Genomic DNA, 19,423 nt, shown 5'->3' with positions numbered 1-19,423 from the left:
GGGGCGGAGTTTGGATTGAGTTAGGCACTGGTATTGTAGGCCATGAAAACCCTGGCCTAGTCTACCAGCACCTAAGTTATGGATGTCTACTGGCGCCACTAGGTGCAATTCTATAAATGAATTTAATGAGATGCGGTAGGTGCCATTTCCATAGGCACCTACTGATTTAGGGGCTGTTTCTAGAATTACTTCCATAATGCTTATAGGAAGCATCAGATATGCCACACGTGAGACAAATCTCATCTGAGGGGAGACCCATCTTTTTTGCTCTAGACGGGTGGATGTACATTCGCATTAGGAATTTATAATGACATTCTTGTACTGCACGCTTTCTATCAACTGTGATGCATGGCATAGGCTACTCGAAAATTGTTCAGTATCATAGAAGTCAAAGTCGGTGATCGCAAAGAGCCAGTACTTTATACAGAGGATAGAGTCTCTTAGATTTTATAAGGCCTTCAGAGAATCTACCAATCAATCCCTTGGCTTGGTGACAGCTTGGAAAAGCCAAAACTCTTCAAATATAGATTCTGTAAAATCAAGTATGTTAGTTTGTAAAAGCGTGAATGTATAGGGGGCCATTTTCAAAAAGGCTGTCTAAGTACGACTTAGATGTGTCCTGCAAGACGTTCAAAGTTGTGGATGGAGAAACGTCCATTTTTTAAACAGCTTGACATCCCCCCCCCAAAATTTTTTTCTCTCAAAAATCATCTACTTGGATGTCTTGCCCGCCAGGATGTCCAACCTTAGGACATCTAACTTAATTCCCCATTTTCAACCACAGAAATGTCCAAGTCTTCCAAATCTAGACCATTTGGATGTGGGAGGGGCCTCATTGTGATGGATTGTCCACACAAACATGCCAATAGAGCATTGGGGCACCTTAAGGGCATTGCTGTGAACTTCATATAAAGGGTGCCATGTGTACATCTCACCATAACCCTCTTATAATTTATGGTAAGTCCTCCAAAACTCCCCCAAAACCTACTATAGCCACCTGTGTACCACCCCAATAGACCTTATGGCTTCAGATGGTAGCTATATGGCAGTATAGTAGGTTTTGATGGGCTCACACCTTCCATTATAAAGGTACTAATCAGAAGGGCTTAAGGACCTGGGTCCTCCTCTCTATGGCTCATTAGCCCATCCACCAGGCTATTTAAGACACCTTTGTGATGGTCTACTAGGCTTTCCCATACCAGATACTTCTGTTCTAGAGACAGGTATGTACAGTTTCATTCATATTTTGGGGTGGGTGGGAGGGGATTAGTGACCACTGAGGGAGTGCAGAGTGGCATTACTTAATTCTTCCAGTGGTCTTCTGGTCAGTTTGGGTAACTTTTTGGCACTTAAGACGCTTTTAAAATAGGTCTAGCTCAGAGCATCTAAGTTCCATCCAGGATGTTTTGGGAAAGGTTTGATTATCGCTGCAAGACGTCCAAATCTAAACACGCCCTAAACCCGCCTCACAATGCGCCCCCTGGATCTTTGAAAGCACAGCGACTGGAACGCCGCGCAAGATGTTCAGAAAGATGGTTTTGAAAATCAGCAGTTGGTCATCCCGGCAATATGGACATCCAAGTGCCAACTTGTGATGGTTTTAGTACGTCTTTATTTTTTTTTATTATGAGCCCCATAGTTTAGACACCGTACAACAGGGGTTCCAACCTTTTGGCTTCACTGGGCCGCCTTGACCGAAAAAAATGTTTCTGGGGCTGCACAAACGTGCAAACTGTGCAGCAAGACAGAGGAGGGAGCCGGTAAGACGGTAAACAACCAGGGGCTGCAGAGGAAAACACTGCATCGTCCTCGATCGGGGCCGCAGGTTGGACACCCCTGCCGTACAAGAACACAACATATCGTCAACAATGATATAGCAATCAACATGTTCTGTGAAAAGCAGGTAAGCTGATCAAATTTCAGTGGAAATAGATTCAGAAAATTCCGAAGACTGACCCTTTATCTGTTATTTCTGATGGGAACCTGATGCCCCTTAGGCATTTCAGGGTGTGTTGCAGAGGTTGGCTGAGTAGGTGGTTCATGATCCTTCCATAAGCCTGCCTATCTCAAATTCATGCATGCTTCGACTGTTACTATTATTCTTTAAGTCTTCACACTAATAATAAAAGATAGATCAAAGGAAACAGCCATTTATAGTGGCCATGTTCTCTGCATAGCAAAAGTGTGATATCATGAAAGTCACATTACTTTTGCAAAATGACACTGGAAAGGTCTGGAAATAATGTAATTTCAATACCATGATATTTTATAGCTCTAGATTTTCATGCTGTAAAATATTTGTTCTTTAATTAAATAGGAATGAAAGCAGGCAATATCTCGGGGCATATTGATTTTTTGGGGGCCCAATGCTCTATGAACACAGTCAAGGAGAATACCCTCAGCAGAAGTGATATTGGTTGGGAGTTGGGGTTGTATTAATTGAAAGTAAATGTCTCAAATAATCTCCCTACAATTCTCATCCTCCTCCAATTCAGGAATCCTGCGAAATTTGATATTATGGCATCTCGCTCTATTTTCAAGATCAACTTTTATCAAGTAAATCTTCCAACTGGCCTGTCAAAGTATCTAGCCATGTCACTGTATTAGAGAGGCGATCTGCTTGCTCTTCTAGTTGTCGTTCTATTTCCTTGACGTGGATCCTAAGGTCCTCCAGGCCTCCACATAAATTTTGTATGAGGGCCTAGATCTCACCCATATGGGCCACTGTATCTGCTTGTAATGTAAGCTTTAAGTCCTGCAGCCTTACTTGTAGATCATTTTTTGTGAGCGAGGTAAAGTCGGCAGATAAATCCATATCTGTAGTGCCCAGAGAAGAAGACAAAAATGTCATCTCCAGGTAGAGAGTCAAGCATGGTGCCACCACATGTTCCCCTGCTCTCATTGCATGCCGTAGTATGAAAATACAGATCTTGCTGGGGCGTTTGCGAGACATCAAAGTTAGTGCTCAGCCGCTTCAAATAGTATAGCGCCAGAGATAGGAGGGACATCAGCAGGTTTGCAGCTTGGGATATGCTTTAATGTCATATTTAATGCTGGGGCTCGATCAGAGTTTCAGGCAGAGCTAGCCATCGCTCGAATGTCATCAACTGGAAGTCCCCTTTCTGGTAACTTTAGTCACCTTTGCCCAGAGATAGTTTTCACCTGGAAAATACTTAAATATGTGACTATCAGGGGAAACTGGAGTGATTTTTGCGCTAGAGTTCAAACTGTGATGTATGTGGCGATTTTAGTCCTTTCTTTATGAATTTATTTAAAACATTTTTAATCCGCCATTATCCAAAGCGGTTCACAGTATTACATACATATTTCAGGATTTGTACAACATAAAAATCTCATACATCAGCAAAAGTCACAAGATTATATCATTTCAACCTATAAATTACACTTTGCTGTTCTCATGGAGGGTGATATTATAACAGGTGGTTTATGTGTGAAGACCAAATAGGCACCTATTTCAAACCTATATAATAAAGACACAGGTGCCTAATGTAACGATGTTATTGCTATTTACTTTCACTAGTTCTTAGAGGTAAAAGATACCCTATATGCGCACAAAACATACCCCTTATCTATATAATAAAACCGTAGGCGGCGCATGCGCACTCTAATCCGCGTGCTTCCGTGATCCGTATGTCTGTGGCCGGCAAGAGTGCACATGCAAACTTACAACAGCTCGCACTCACGGTCTGGCTGGCTCTTTAAAGTTTTTTTCGGTGCCGGCTCACCTGCTCCGCCTTCCTCTTCCTGCCAGTCTCAGCCGGACTCACTCCTCCCCCCCTGGCAGCCCTGAACCTGTTCCTCCGTTCCCCGCCCGACGGGCCGGTGAGTGCTGCGCCAGGGGCAATGCAGGTGGAGACTATCGGCGGCGGAGCCGGAGGGAAGGGGGGTGGGAGGCACGCGAAGCTGCAAGTCGCCGACTCCACCCCCCCCCTCTCTCGAACCGCACAAGGACTGCCGTTGACGAAATTTGCCCCACCGTTCCTTCCCTTCCTCCATCAGGTATAGTTGAGCTACGCCTATGTTAAAAGCAGCTGCTTTGAAATTGGAGTCCTGCCGCCACCGTAACACGTTCCCTCTGCCGCGGTCCCATATGTCAGAGAAGGGGCGGGACCAAGGCAGAGGGGAACGTGCTACGGCAGTGGCAGGCCTCTGATTTCGATGCGGCTGCTTTTAACATTGGTGGAGCTGCACTGCACCTGATGGAGGGAGGGAAGGAAAGGTGGTTGTGCGCTGTTGAGCCCCTCTGCACGCGCCCAAACCAAAAAAGGAGCCAGGACTCTTCCCCACCCGGCGCCGGCAGACCCGAAAAAACGGCCCTACCGAACAGACCCGCGAGCAGGGTTGCCATGGAAACCTAACCGGAATTACATGCAGTCGGCAAGGGTCAGTGAGAGGGGATCAGGAGCTAAAGAGAGATTGAAAAAAACAAACAAACAGTGCACAAGTAGAGAGAGACACACAGACAGTCACAGAAGGACAGGGGGCTAGAGCAGAGATGCTTGCAGGGAGAAAAAGCTAAGCAGTAATGTTACAGTTTGAGAGTGCAGACTGAGGAAGAAAGCAGAGACAGCGCTACACAGGGAAATGGAGGGAGGAAAGAGACAGAAAGAAAAATACAGACAGACATAAATTCTAGCACCCGTTAATGTAACGGGCTTAACGACTAGTTTCTATATAAATTGCTGGCAGGTGAATTGGAATGTGGTTCTCAACAGAAGGAGGAATAGGTGTGGGCAAGACTCCTACTAGCCAGTGATAAATTTACTTTTTTCATATTCAGAGCACCAAAGAGGATTAGTGCATAATGCAAACTGATTAAAGAATGCCCAGGAGGAACAAGAGATGCAATCCTGTCAATGAAGATCTAATTGCCACTAGCAAATTGTTCTTTTAGACAAAGTGAAGAATAATTATGTTCTTAAAATAGGCACTTGTGATTCCTTACATTTAGTCTTGCTAATATTTTTGTAAATCCCCTGGAACCAGGTTACCATATGCCAGTACATATGCGTAGTAGCCCAAACACAGACTGATCTCGGCCATTTTTCGTTGTACAGGCTCTAGTGTGTTTGCGGTTTCATTTGATCCCTTTTCACCCTGGGACCCCTGATGAAGGCGTGTTTACCAAAACACAGACCGTGTCGGGTCCCCTGGTTTGTTTAAGGTATTGTTTTTAACCGCATTTATTTATTTGATATAATAAATTTGGCCTGCATCATTCTACGTGTAAATCCCCTGGAACTAGGTTACCATATGCCATCGTTACAGTACAAGGTTTTTTGTTATAAGCTTTTATCCTAATTCAGCACATACTAGGGATCTAATACCTATATATATATATATATATATATATATATATATATATATATATATATATACACACATACACACAGTTTACAATATATATATATATATATATATATATATATATACAGTTTACAAGTTACAATTTGCCATAATTCCAGTGCAAGGTTTTTCAATACAAGCTTTATCTTAACTTGACACATTAGTGATTTAATACTAATATACAGTTTACAGGTTAAATTTGGCATAGTTACAGTTGGGGGCAGAGCTTTCAAGTATAAAAATAATTGTACAATTCAGTTGCTGTCTGTGTAATTTATGCAATCAACTCTGAGCACAGAAAAACCCAGGAAAGATTGTAAATGGATAAATCATCCAGTTAATGTTCTGCCAGCATTTTCAGCATTCAGGCTTGAAGATTTGGAGCAGTAATTTAAAAAGGACACACAAATCAAAACCGAGACATCCAGGTCGGGGGTATCTCAAGTTCCACTAGTATTTTTGAGAAAGATCTGCCAACATAAAGCCTGTTCTGAAATTCATGGAGAGATGGACATTTATGTGCAATAGGAATATCCATTTTAGAATTATAAACATGCAAAGAGGGGCATTTTCAATAGGACGCCTAAGTCTGAATTTGGACCTTTTGGGAAACATATCCAAAAATCCTATAGAGAAAATTACCATTTTCATATCAGAAAAATGACTTTTTATTAGAAAATTACCATTTTCTAGATGTTTTTGTGCTCAGTGTTGTGACCATTTTCGAACCCGTCAAAAAGAAAAACTCAATCTATTGAGATGTATTAGCAGCCAGCATTCTTAGCAAGCACACTGGCCACACAGACACATCCGAGCAGAGCAGGGGGGCACTGTAGGGGGAGAGTGTAGCGCAGTGGTTAAAGCTACAACCTCCGATATTGTGGGTTCAGATCCATGCTTCTCCTCATGATCCAGGGCAAGTGACTAAAAGCCCTCTCCCCCTCCCCCATTGCCCCAGGTACATTAAATAGATTGTGAGCTCACCAGGGCAATCGGGGAAATATGCTTGACTACCTGAATAAATTCATATAAACCATTCTAAGCTCCCCTGAGAGAATGGTATTAAAAAATTGAGTAATAAATAGTGTGAAAAGCTTCAGCCTCTGATTACTAGAGCTGGTAATGTGACATCATAATGCCTCATTCCACCAATGCCTAAGAGCCAACCTCATCAGTGATGTCACAATGGCTTGATTGTCTTGTACTTGGCTCACATTTACTACATCTTGATTTCTAGAGTGGCGCAGTGGTTAAAGCTACAGCTTCAGCACCCTGAGGTTGTGGATTCAAACCCACACTGCTCCTTGTGACCCTGGGCAAGTCACGTAATCCCTCCATTGCCTCAGGTACATTAGATAGATTGTGAGCTCACCAGGACAGATAGGAAAAAATGATTGAGTACCTGAATAAATTCATGTGAACCGTTCTGAGCTCCCTTGGGAGAACAGTATAGAAAATTGAATAAATAAATGAATACTCCAGTGAGGTATCACATTAAAAAGTCCTAGGTATACATTTCACCATAACCTGCTTTATAACCCAGCTATATAAAAACCCCATTAAGAGCCAGATTCTATAAACGTTGCCTAAACATCACTTGACGAGGTTGTCAATCAGCTGCTAGACGCTGCTTATAGAATCCCACCTAGCCTCGTCTAGGTGTGTACTAGGCCAGGTTTTACTTGGCCTAATTTAACGGCGCCTAACTCCAACACCTATGTCATCCATGCGCCTACTTTTTAGGTAGGCGCTGGAGGGTGCTTCCACCCAGGGCAGGATTAACCAATAGACCAAGTAGGCACATGCCTAGGGCCCGAAATGTTCAGGGGGGCCCAATGAAGAAGGGCATCAACATTGTTGTTTCCCAATGGCAATGGGCCCCTCCAGCATCGATCAGCAACATGGGTCCCACCCCGATCGGCAATGCGGGCCCCACCCTGATTGGCAACGCGGCCCCCCTCCCCATCGATGGAAAGTAAGACAAGCAAGCAACGCGGGTAAGAAAGGCAACGGGAACTGTAATTGTGCAAGCAGTGCTGCTTGCCCAAAGCTTCCCTCAGACGCAGCTTCCTGTTTCTGCCTGGGTGCATGGTGGGGTGGGGCGGGGCAGGGGGCCCAGTGTACTTGGGTGCCTATGGGCCCTCGACGAATTAATCCTGCTTCCACCTAGGTGTCCTAAGAGTTCTGTGCTGAACTCTTACTTGGTAATTATTTGGGGGGGGGGGGGTTTATTGGCTGAAAACTGGTACAGTCAATTATCATGCCAATTTTTATTTTTTAATTGTGTACAAATCCCAAAGTTAGGTGTCCTGTACAGAATCTGACCCTTAGTGCATTTGATTTGCAAAATTTCATTTCTTTCTTTGATCTCATTTTCAAGAAAAAAAAAAAAAAAGAAAACTAAATGGAGAATTTCAAAGGGATAGTTTCTTTTTCATTGCAAATGAAAGCACATTCCTAATCATTTGTCTTGAACATGTAATACATTTTAAATGCAGAAAGAGAAATTTATCATCATCAGATACACATCGATATGCTGAGCAGTTAAGGAAACCGTGCATTTTATGAGCCTGAACTGTGACTTAAGTTTTTTTTCCTTGCAAGTTGTTAAAGGCAAGAGCCATGCAAATCAATAGTTTATTGATTAGACACTTTTTGTTATTAAATCATCTGCCCTTTTAATAACCTCTTCACTGACCCTATTCTATTCAGTAGAACTTTTATTCCCAGAGGCTGCCAAGCAGTCTGTCTCCTGTTGAACGTTATCTATTGAGAAAGGTCTGAAGGAGCTAAAGATTTATAAACGCACTTTAAAAGATTTATTAGCAAATGAAAATAGAGCACTAAAGTTAAAATCAAATAAGAGCTTCCAAGTATAAAGTAAGCTAATTTAGCATAACTCTCACCATCTTGGTGGGTTTTTATAAAAAAAAAAAAAAAAAAGGACAATTATAAATCAGCTCCTGCAACAAAAAACGTGCAGGATTAATAATACTTCATTCAAAGGTTATGTTTAATATGCAAGGCGAGATTCCAATTTTCTGAGGGTTGTGTCCTGGCAACTGTGACCAGGTAAGAGCTGGACTGGATTAGCCAGAGTCCTGACCTGGGTCATCCAAGCCTCAGCCGAGCGGTTGAATGAGGCATGGAGGGTAGAGGGGCGTCTGCATCAAATAAAAAGGTCCAGCACAGGTGTTTAGTATGAATTTTATTTTCTGGCTTTGTATAAGTGCAATTCAAAACATACAAAAAACTCTCATTGGTGGCTAAACAGCCTGTTAGCCCACCATGCTTATTCCCTGCCCAATCAATCCCAACAATTGATGACAAACAAAAACTCCACAAAGGTGCCTTCACCAAGCTGAGCTTTGCCAGTTTTCAAATCACCAAAAATAACTTTTCAATTTCAAGTCCTGAAACCTGCATCCTGCTTGCATTACTTGGATAGGTTCCTCCACAGTTCTCCTGTGATTATGCAAATTCAGAAGCAATGATTCTTAACTCTTCTGTTACCCTTAGATAAATTAGAAGCAGTAATTTCCGTTCTTCTGTTACTTTATATTGTGAGGCAACACCACATGATCAGAAACAGCTTCTACTTTTCTCAAACCTCACTCTATGACTATGCCTTCAAACATGCCTAATTCTTCATTTATTAACATTCCTTCTGGCATTTCCACATCATATTCAATACCTTCAGAAGAATGATTAGAGGCTTCAGTTCTGAGGTTTTCTACCTGCTTGCTTTGGGAAGTGCTTCTGAATCCCGGCTTGCACAAGTCTGCTTCTCTCCAATGATTCAGGTAGGCTGTAAGTTTGTGGCTACCTCCCTGGTCTAGGGACTACACCCTTTTCTCTAGCATTGGGCTGATTGTTTCTATAAACACCTGTGGTTCTCTGGTGCTTTGCCCCCAGCAGAGTTGATTGCAGGAGCTAATCCCTTTGTGGGTTTTGCTATCACTGGCCTGGTGCCTGCTGTTTCTTGTAGTTCTTTGCCTTTAGAATTCCGTACACTAGAACTAAGCAAATATAATCGGGTCACTTTTGAGTTGCCTTTCACTGGGGATAAATTCTGCAGGGCAGTTTCCCTAACCTGCCTGCTTCTAGGAGCAGGTTTAGGGATAGTTTTAGAGCACTGCAGGGTTTCTTCCAGTATGACAGGACCCTCCCTGTCACACAACCCCAAGGCACATCATCTTGGAAATCACTTTTTCAACTTCACTCACTCTTACTGAAGAAACAAGAAAGGCCGCTGAAAAGTTCTCAGCCCAACCAAGAAGAGAATGATGAGGAGCCATGAACTTACATGTTATTCCACATGAAATGAAACGTGTCAAGAAAAGTGTGGAATAACTTGTCAGTTTCATGGCTCCACATCATTCTCTTTTCGGTTGGGCTGAGAACTTTTCAGCTGCCCCTCTTATTGTGATGTCATAATGCCTCATTCCACCAATGCCTAAGAGCCAACTTCATCGGTGATGTCAAAATGGCTTGCTTTCCCTATACTAGATTGAGCATGGGGCATTGACGCCATTTGTGAAAGCTTCAGGTTTGAAAATAATTCTACATGCAAAATGACACCAGCGCAAGGTTTTAAAATTATAACCAGGATTTATTGAATTATTGGTTCTATTTTCCCATTATTAGATCAAAAGAATAGCATAATTGCTTACGTTGCGCTCATGGGAGATCATCATCGTGGCCAAAGGCTGGCCTTCTCACAATGGTCTCGTCTTTCTATCTCATTACAGTCTATTATATAACTTTTGGTTTAGTGACATCATCAAGTTTGACGACCAATAACATTTCTATGGGTGGTCTTAAAGTTTAAACAAAGAAACATTCCTCCATGTTTAAAAGTTATACAAAGTTTTCAGAAAATTACTTTTGATTTCTGAATTAACATTATAACATTCAAGAGAATCTATAATTATTAACATGGTAAATTCTCAGTCCTTCCATGCTGACAAGTTCTGAGCCTTAAAGGAAAAAAAACTCCTAAGCTGACAGATTCAAATTACATGGCCTTACACAGAAATCTTACTCAGGAGAAAAAAGGGGGGGTTAAATCCCCCTCTCCTCTTCCTGAAGCATGGGCTTCCAATGCCCCCCTTTTCCCTATTCTTGAGACTGACTCTAATCACTTCCAGATGTTGTGCTCAAGATTTTTTCTTAATGTTTCTGCTTATAAAACCATTTATATTTCATTCATGGGCCCCAAACATTCATAATTTCATTCATATCTTGGCCATTCATACTTCATACATTTTATATCTCAGTTTGGAATATGGAGTTTTCCTAACTGGCCTGAGCACATCTGTTAACAATTAGAACCACGAGGCTAAAGGCGGGAAGCTGAACAAAGAACAGAAACTATTCACTGGCACAAGATGGTGACCTAAGACAGGACAGTTATAGTAAAGAACCTAAACTGGGCTCCATGTCTCATGTAGTCATGATTTCCACCATGATTTAGCTCAACAGCAAAGTACACAAGAAAACACCATTCTTTTCCTTATATTAATCTTTAGTGTGTTTTTTCTTCTGGCCTTAGCTACATTATATTTAAATGTTTTATTCACCTATTTTTCGTACGCTTCTATTTGGGCGCAGTCCTTAACTAACACAGATGTTTGTCTAACTAGAATTACCCAGAATCATACGAAAAACTGGCGCTACAAAAATACTGCACTATCATGCTTCTGACCTCAATATCGTCCCATTAAACAGCGCTAGCCACCATGAGCCACGATTCAATCCCCTCTTGGATATTACTGAATTTATGAAGTAATATTCATAATTGAGCTCGTGGTCTTATCTGTGGCGCTGGGGTTCACTCAGGGTACGGTTCTTCTTATGGATCAGTGTGTCTGTGCAAGTATATTCTTTTAAATGCCAATTAGATAGCAAAAGCCAGAAAAATGTACTACCTAGGCCTGCAACGGCAGGTGCCTAGAAGATCTTACCCAAAGCTTACTTGAATTCTCTAGTGAGAATGCAAGCAAATCCCATCCACTATTCTAGATAAAACCCATCTAAGTGTACATTTATGTAAGTTGCTGTCTAAACCATATCATATAGGAAACTTACCATTCCAGTGGTAGTTAGACAGTGTCTGTTCTAGGTGCAAGTACAGTCCTAGAGCAGAGACGTCTGTTGTTTTATTCATAGAGGTATTCATGAAACTCCAGTACTTTTAAAGTTAAAAAGTCAGAAATTTAGAGAAAGTATAGCTAAAGAAAAATAGAACCCTAGATTTCCCTAAGATAAAGAGAACCTCAGTATTACCTAATTTAATTAGTCCCTATGCTCAAAAGTGTTATGTTATAAAATTTTGGAATTATATCAATAATGCACAGTGTTAAGAAAACCCAAATATATGCTTAATATGGAAATGTACTCATGTGCAGATAATGCATGCACATCAGATATAAGTTTTCTTTTTCTGTGTGTGTTGCAGGAACTCATTTCTCAAATTTAAATTAAAATCATTAAAAGGACTGATGATATCAGCTGTTAAACCCAATTAAACAATATTGTGGCACTGTGTTACAGCTTAGAAGCTGCCACTGTGTATGGAAATACAGTCATATGAAATAAAATTTAAAATACAGGATAAACAAAATATTTTCTGAGAACAATGCATGAAAACAATGATAAAGAAAATACAGTTATTAATACAATATCAGAATAAGTCTATGAAATTATGCAAAAGCATAATTAAAGTTCAGAAGCCTAATTCAAATGAAATGATTTAAAGTAACGTGGTTTAAGAAAAGTCTGTTTTTTCGTTCAAAATTTTTTATATGAGTCCAGAAATGTCTTTTGCAAATAGTTTTAGCAACTTGTAAGGTCGGAGTCTCTAAATTAATTTCAGTGAAATTTAAATCATGGCTTTAAAAAGTTCATGCTGCAACATTTTCATAATTCAAGCTTGGCTTTTCTGTAACTATGGAACTGCTTTTTCTTTACTGGTACAACTGAAAGGTAAGCACAGCTCATTAGTTGAAGACAAAGGAACACTGAAATTCCCGCCGAAAATTCAGCATCGGAATTTTTCTCTGTGTTCTCCACAGCTCTAGTGGTGGTATGTGGTACTGCTGATCAGTGTAAATCCTGGAAGGAAAGCACATGTTCATTAACAAAAGAACAAAGAAAAGAGAAACACATGGCACTTTATCACGTTATCCCCTCTGCAAACAGTACTAATTCTTGTATTGCAGAGTCTTCTGTGTAGAATTGTTGAAAAGATTCAAAGAAGGTTCTTAACTGAAACACAAAACATACAGATTAAATAGACTTTTTTCAGGGTCCTGTAGTACCAAAATATGGCCACAGGAAAATTTAAACATGCAGACACATTCTCTACATGGTAAATTTAGACTTTCTTTTTTTCCTAACATCAGGGAATTATTCTCAATTCCATATTCTTTATTAGGTTCCTATCCTGAAGAGCTTACTTGTAAAAAGTAAGCAAAATTTCAATTCCGAATTCATCCACTTACATAAAAGTTTATTATAATTGTTCTTTTCCCGTTAACCAAAGTAGCAAGCCCTTTGTTTCACATTTATTTCGATTTTCAAAAAAATATAGGTACTTAACCTCTACTTTTGTTAATCTTTTTATTTTAAACTTCCCAATTTAATTTTAAAATGTATTTAAATTTAATTACTCCCTAATCATACATTTTGGACAATGCACAAGTTTAAAAATACTTTATAAACCATGCAGGGGCACAAAAATTCATATTCAAAATTAATTTGAACCCTGAGATAAAAATATAAAGGCAGGGATTTTATTTTTCCCTTATGCACACTTGCCTGCTTTTAAGCATGGTATCTGTTTTTTGGAATAAATCTTTTTCTTTTCCACAAAATTATCCTTTCACTGTTGAATACATGCCCAAGTCCAGCAGAATTCTTTCTTTTCTCCCATCTTCCCTATCGAACTCCTCCATATCAGATCCCTTACAATCAGGTCATAATTCATAGCACATCCTTCCTTAACACGTCTCACAAAACTTTCTTCCACATTCTTGTACGTTCGTTCTACAGACTATCTCCCTGCTTTGAAATCGCCAGACATTTAACTTTCTTTTCCTTTTCACTTCACTTTCTTGTTTAAAAATCACTTTCCAATTCCTTCTGATCCTACAGGTCTGTTCTTCCAATATTCTGATAACCTTTTTTTAAAATATAAAGAAACAACATACAGGCTACATAACCTCTTTTTAATGCATTCTTTAACATAGCCCTAGGCTACAAACAGCTCTGAAGCTACTAAAGTACCTCAATTGTTCTTAACACCGCAGGGATCACTTAGCTATGTAAACTCTGCTCTCCCAATACACTGCATTTTGAACTTAAATCAACATATTCAACTTCTTGACATCAAAACAATTGAATTACATGCTCTTGCTTAGCTGGTAAAGTTTTATCAGAAAGAGACCACATTGAATCCTGATATTCACACTACATAAACTTTTCTTTTTTCTACTACATCGGAAACAAATTTAAGCCACGGATACATAGGATTCTCATGTCTTGCTAAACTACCAGTTCTCAATAAACCCTTTTAATATGCAAACAGACTTGCTCCGAGACTTCTCAAAAAAGAAGAATCAAATTCGTTAACTGACTAGTATATAAGCAAATACCTGTTGGAAAATCTGTAGCCCTGAGACAAAGGACTCCATTGCTGCTATTCCCTCCCTCTCTTTCCTCACGTGATAGCTCTGTGGAAGGCATGGAGGAAAAAGGTGGGGGTGAAAATCCCCCATTTGCAGCCCGCTCTTTCAAACAAAGGAACAGCATAGAACGAGAGGGCTTCTTGTAAGTTAGGGCAGAGCAAAAAAGACAGAGAGAGACAGAACTGGAGTTTAGAAAGACAGAGCTGAGAAACACAATTTCTTTTTTCTTTTCAAAGTAGTTACTTCAGATAGGCACTGAAAATGCAGAGGGAGACAAAGAAGGAGGGTTTCAAACAAAGAGACGGGTGAGGGAAACTTTTCAAAGTCAGATTAAAACAGACAGTTTTCTTTTTCACAGAGAGAAAGAGTTAGTTCAGAGACAAAGCTTAGACACACAGCAGGAAAGAACAAATTTGTTTTTTTCTTCAAACTTAATAACTTCTATTATAGCAAAAACTTACGTTCACAGAGGAGACCTGCTCTCTACTGGGCCTTACTTTTTTTCTTCTTTCAGACGGGCACTGCTCAGTTTAAAAGCCAGATGGAAAAATGCCAGCACTGCAAGGGATTTTTTTTTTCTTTCTTTTCCATTAACAAGTAATTTCCACTAACTTTATACAATTATGTACAGATATATACAAGCATGCATGCTCCTTACTGTTAAATAATTTTTTTTATTATTTTTAAATTTTTTTATTAATTTTTTTTTTTTTTTTTTTTTAATAATTATTTTTTTTTTTTTTAAACAGGCGTAATACTCACAATTTTCCAGTTTTCCGGTCCCGTTTTATCTCTAATTTCCGCCATATTCCTGCGCAGCCAGTCAACCTGTGACTACCTTTTGTTACACAACCATGCGAAATCTCTAAAGTTCCTAGAGTTTCTATGAATAACCTATAAGCTTTTTCAAGGCGTCAAATTAGTTAGTTCCCGGGTTTCGCCACCAATTGAGCATGGGGCATTGACGCCATTTGTGAAAGCTTCAGGTTTGAAAATAATTCTACATGCAAAATGACACCAGCGCAAGGTTTTAAAATTATAACCAGGATTTATTGAATTATTGGTTCTATTTTCCCATTATTAGATCAAAAGAATAGCATAATTGCTTACGTTGCGCTCATGGGAGATCATCATCGTGGCCAAAGGCTGGCCTTCTCACAATGGTCTCGTCTTTCTATCTCATTACAGTCTATTATATAACTTTTGGTTTAGTGACATCATCAAGTTTGACGACCAATAACATTTCTATGGGTGGTCTTAAAGTTTAAACAAAGAAACATTCCTCCATGTTTAAAAGTTATACAAAGTTTTCAGAAAATTACTTTTGATTTCTGAATTAACATTATAACATTCAAGAGAATCTATAATTATTAACATGGTAAATTCTCAGTCCTTCCATGCTGACAAGTTCTGAGCCTTAAAGGAAAAAAAACTCCTAAGCTGACAGATTCAAATTACATGGCCTTACACAGAAATCTTACTCAGGAGAAAAAAGGGGGGGTTAAATCCCCCTCTCCTCTTCCTGAAGCATGGGCTTCCAATGCCCCCCTTTTCCCTATTCTTGAGACTGACTCTAATCACTTCCAGATGTTGTGCTCAAGATTTTTTCTTAATGTTTCTGCTTATAAAACCATTTATATTTCATTCATGGGCCCCAAACATTCATAATTTCATTCATATCTTGGCCATTCATACTTCATACATTTTATATCTCAGTTTGGAATATGGAGTTTTCCTAACTGGCCTGAGCACATCTGTTAACAATTAGAACCACGAGGCTAAAGGCGGGAAGCTGAACAAAGAACAGAAACTATTCACTGGCACAAGATGGTGACCTAAGACAGGACAGTTATAGTAAAGAACCTAAACTGGGCTCCATGTCTCATGTAGTCATGATTTCCACCATGATTTAGCTCAACAGCAAAGTACACAAGAAAACACCATTCTTTTCCTTATATTAATCTTTAGTGTGTTTTTTCTTCTGGCCTTAGCTACATTATATTTAAATGTTTTATTCACCTATTTTTCGTACGCTTCTATTTGGGCGCAGTCCTTAACTAACACAGATGTTTGTCTAACTAGAATTACCCAGAATCATACGAAAAACTGGCGCTACAAAAATACTGCACTATCATGCTTCTGAGGCTGTAAGTTTGTGGCTACCTCCCTGGTCTAGGGACTACACCCTTTTCTCTAGCATTGGGCTGATTGTTTCTATAAACACCTGTGGTTCTCTGGTGCTTTGCCCCCAGCAGAGTTGATTGCAGGAGCTAATCCCTTTGTGGGTTTTGCTATCACTGGCCTGGTGCCTGCTGTTTCTTGTAGTTCTTTGCCTTTAGAATTCCGTACACTAGAACTAAGCAAATATAATCGGGTCACTTTTGAGTTGCCTTTCACTGGGGATAAATTCTGCAGGGCAGTTTCCCTAACCTGCCTGCTTCTAGGAGCAGGTTTAGGGATAGTTTTAGAGCACTGCAGGGTTTCTTCCAGTGTGACAGGACCCTCCCTGTCACACAACCCCAAGGCACATCATCTTGGAAATCACTTTTTCAACTTCACTCACTCTTACTGAAGAAACAAGAAAGGCCGCTGAAAAGTTCTCAGCCCAACCAAGAAGAGAATGATGAGGAGCCATGAACTTACATGTTATTCCACATGAAATGAAACGTGTCAAGAAAAGTGTGGAATAACTTGTCAGTTTCATGGCTCCACATCATTCTCTTTTCGGTTGGGCTGAGAACTTTTCAGCTGCCCCTCTTATTGTGATGTCATAATGCCTCATTCCACCAATGCCTAAGAGCCAACTTCATCGGTGATGTCAAAATGGCTTGCTTTCCCTATACTAGATGCATTTGCCTCATTGAAACAAAAAGTGTCAAGAAAAGTGTGGAATAACTTGTAAGTTTCATGGCTTTCTTCTTGGATGGGCTGAGAACTTTTATTTCTAATTGTATTTCTAATTTTCAGAAGCTTCTAAATTGTAATCTTGAATTACCTACAGATCTTTATGGGGTTTTTGTTTGAGGCGGGGGTGGATTTTGCACATGTCTTTTTAGTAGTCGTTCACAGTGAGTTACATTCTGGTACAATAGGTATTTCCCTATTCTGTGTTTGTGCATGAGGCAATGGAGGGTGAATTGATTTGTCCAAGGTCACAAGGAGCATTAGTGGGATTTGAATCTTGGCTTCTTTGGTTCACTCTACTACTAGGCTACTCCTCCACCCTGAAATAAACATGAATGTTAACTTCTAATTATGGCAAGGCCTAGATTAGCCTTTCAGCCTCTTTGAAACACCAAAACCATAGTTGATGAAATGACTTAAGTTGTAGGACTATGAGAATGGAAAATAACTTCTCAAAAAGTTCTAGGGCATGCATGCATCAGATCAGTTACATAGAAACATAGAAAATGATGGCCGATAAAGTCCATTTCACCTAGGGTTACCATATGGCTCCAGAAAAAGAGGATGGATTGAAATATCCAGGTTTTACTTCTGTTGAAAGCAATAGAAATAAGGAGGTTGGATAGAGACATCTGAGTTTTACTTCCACTGAAAGCAATGGAAGTAAAACCCGGATGTCTCAATCCATCTTCCTTTTTCTGGAGTCATATGGTAACCCTAATTTGGCCTATCCAGTCTGCCTATCTATTAAGGCGGCGAGGGTTCCTCCCAAGCATGCCGCCTGTAACATGGCGGCGGCTGCAAGGCTTCCTTGATTAGCTCCGCCCTTCCTCCTCCAGTCTGCCCCGTGCCGCCAACGTCAGCTCTGGGGCATTCCGCCTCATTGGCTGTACTCGGGGAGGAGGGCGGAGCTTTTGAAAATGCTGCCACTGAGGAGCCCTGGTCTTTCTGGGCTCCCCAGCGGCAGGAGTATAAGTTCGAACGCGTCGCTCTGCTTTGGCGAACCAGGCACCTTAGCACAGCCCGGCATGGCAAGGGTTTTTCTATGCGGCAAGAGCAGCTTTTCCCTGCGGCAACAGCAATTCCCCGCAGCAGCTAAGTTTTCTGCTCTGCCATTTCCCTGCCCAGTGTTTCTACTTCTTTCTTCCTGAAAAAGTTTTGCCCAGTGCAGCAGCACAGTCTGCCTATCTCTTCTTTTTAAAGGATTCTATGTGCTTGTTTCATGTTTTTAAGAATTCAGATAATATTCATCTCCACCACCTCCAGTAAAATACTTGCACAATTGAAAAGAACAGGATCCGTTTCATGGTCCCGAAATCGTCCTGCAAAACATTCTATCATCTATTACAGACATCTGGAGGCAATTTCCTTAGGTAAGAAGGATTCACAGAAGGCCCAAAGAAATTACCTGTTTTATTTCCAGAATATATCCTTTCACATGGGTCAGTGGTAACCATCACAGGAAAAGGGGGATGGACAAGAGAGGGGAGGGGGTGTGTGAGCAGGATATGTACTTCATTGTTTAAATCTTAAAGGTGTTAAGAGCTGTGGGGGGTTGAGCCTTCATGTCTCAGAGTTAACTTCGTTAACATAAATTAAATGACCTCTTCCCAAACCATTAAGAGAGTAAACACCCAACATTCTACATTTGATTACTTCCAGCATGGACAGAGACAGAAAACTTATCCATTAAAATGTATCCTTTCATAGACAGAGACAGAAAACCTATCCTTTCCTTTCAATCCCCTCTTACGTCATGAAAATGACGTCATAAATGCACAGCATGAGCGTGGAGGGAGAGATATTCTAGATATGTCTCTTGAGGAGGGGTTTTAGGGGCTGCAATATGAGTCAAACAGCGCAGTAACAGTCTAAAAATTACATAAGCAACAAGAGTGCAGATAATAATAAAGATTATAACAATAAGAAGGTCTTTCACCCACCCCTGCATCCAAATAAAATACAGATCCCAAGGATTAGATAAACCAGAATTACGTTTAAGTTCAACATTCTTATTGATAGTAATAAGGGACTCAAACCTAGCCTTAACCTGGTCTCGGGCCTTGAATTCATCTGGGACCCCTATCTCATCTATGTATAGCTAAAGTGCACTGGCCTATCTACTGGCTGAGTAGTTTAACACGGAGCCGGAGGTCTCCACAGAGCCAGTAAATATCACCTAAAGCAAAATCTAATGCGGCAACAGTGAAGCATACCTATAATTTCCAAAAAAGAATACTAGGCTGTAGTTAAATTTCCAGTATGCCTCGGACAATAGTTTCTGATTAATACATTAACACATTTTAGCTAATCATGATTTAATCAGGACTACTTGAAACCGTCTTCCTGCCCTCAGGGTCTATCTGCATCCCCATGCCAGAGTCAGATTGATACAATTTCCCATAGGCCTTTGGTGACACCAGCTATGCCAACCGAAAATGCTGAACGCCTGCAACGGCTAT

At 40.3% G+C, this 19,423-nt stretch overlaps 1 protein-coding gene across 3 annotated transcripts in view; it reads left to right on the top strand.

Annotated features, from left to right (window-relative positions):
• PHACTR3 (phosphatase and actin regulator 3) overlaps positions 1–19,423 on the top strand; it is a 312,301-nt gene that overhangs the window by 172,602 nt on the left and 120,276 nt on the right. The window lies entirely within an intron of this gene.

Source organism: Geotrypetes seraphini, chromosome 11 (genome assembly GCF_902459505.1).
Source record: "Geotrypetes seraphini chromosome 11, aGeoSer1.1, whole genome shotgun sequence".
NCBI classification, from domain to species: domain Eukaryota; kingdom Metazoa; phylum Chordata; class Amphibia; order Gymnophiona; family Dermophiidae; genus Geotrypetes; species Geotrypetes seraphini.
The sequence above is the reverse complement of the archived record's forward strand: the minus strand, read 5'-3'. Positions and strand labels throughout refer to the sequence as shown.